Genomic DNA, 1,339 nt, shown 5'->3' with positions numbered 1-1,339 from the left:
TCGCTTGCACCATTTTGACCACGGCATTCTGAGAGACGTGTGAAAGAGTACACGTCTTACTGCCTATTATTATATCTAGCTATATCGCATGCTCACGTTGGCATGATTCATGTATTCGACAAGAGTATATTTATTTATAGTGAGTGGGCTAACGTCATCAAATCTGAATTTCCGGGGTCACGATTGTTGGCATAGTTACATGGCATGGATTCGATTATCGTTCATGTCACGGGCCATAGATCGCGCCCCGCGTCTCAGCATAATCGAATCCGCCCATTGATGCTGCAACATGTTAGCTAGCTATGTGATGTCGTGCTATTGACACTCCTGTAGCTCAGTTGGTAGAGCATGGCGCTTGCAACGCAAGGGTTGTGGGTTCGTTTCCCAAGGGGGGCCAGTATGAAAAATGTATGCACTCACTAATTGTAAGTCGCTCTGGATAAGAGCGTCTGCTAAAAGACTAAAATGTGCTGCTAAAAATTGTTTTAGTTTGTTGCAAAAATAATCCGTTTTTCATTAGTGACAAAATTATAACCTTGTAGCTATTATGCCAAACAATATTGCCATCAATCAATCAATGATAAACCCATATTATAAAGGGGCAGTTGTCTGAAGTTGTCTAAATCTAGTATTGCCTGGATGAAGTGCATGGATTTTTGTGACAAGAATAGAGTATAATAAGATAATTTAAAAAATATCTGTGCTCCTGAGTTTATTTCACTACCTGTTTGAAAATGATTTGCTGCAGCGGAGTTGCGTTCAGTACATAAACACGTAATTGAACAAGGAGTGCTGTACTGAACGACAAGTTGAAAAACAAGGAGGGTTCGGTTGTGGTTTCAAAATGCACCTTTGCTCTTTAAATACCGCAGTGATTGCTCAAGCCAAACCCCAGCACATCCACCGAATGGCGTTAACGTACCTCAAAGTCTGTCCAATAACGTACAAGAACGTTTTAGGGAAACGTGTCGTTCAGTAACGTAGCAAACGTTCAAGCGAACTGAACGCACCCGAGTTGCTACATTTCAAAGGGGCGAGGAGAGGGAAGGGCTAGCGAAGTACCACCCCAAAGGCGGGGCATCCGCAGAGGCGTTGACTTGACCACTCCCAGACATTCTCGCGGCAAGAGGAGAGAACGCGCCAAATTCTGACTCGCAAAGAACAACACAGACATCTGTCAAAGCCTGCTAGGCTAGCTAATGAGAATTTGAACGACTTTGTTTGTTTAGATTTTCAATTGGGTGTACAGAGAGAAATAGTTTGCCATATGCCAACCATTTGCAAATGTTAGCAAGCAGTTTTATATTTTGTGTTTTCAACACAGCAGCTTTGCGTGGCA

This window comes from Coregonus lavaretus, assembly GCF_964263955.1.
Source record: "Coregonus lavaretus genome assembly, chromosome: 17".
NCBI lineage: Eukaryota > Metazoa > Chordata > Actinopteri > Salmoniformes > Salmonidae > Coregonus > Coregonus lavaretus.
The sequence above is the reverse complement of the archived record's forward strand: the minus strand, read 5'-3'. Positions refer to the sequence as shown.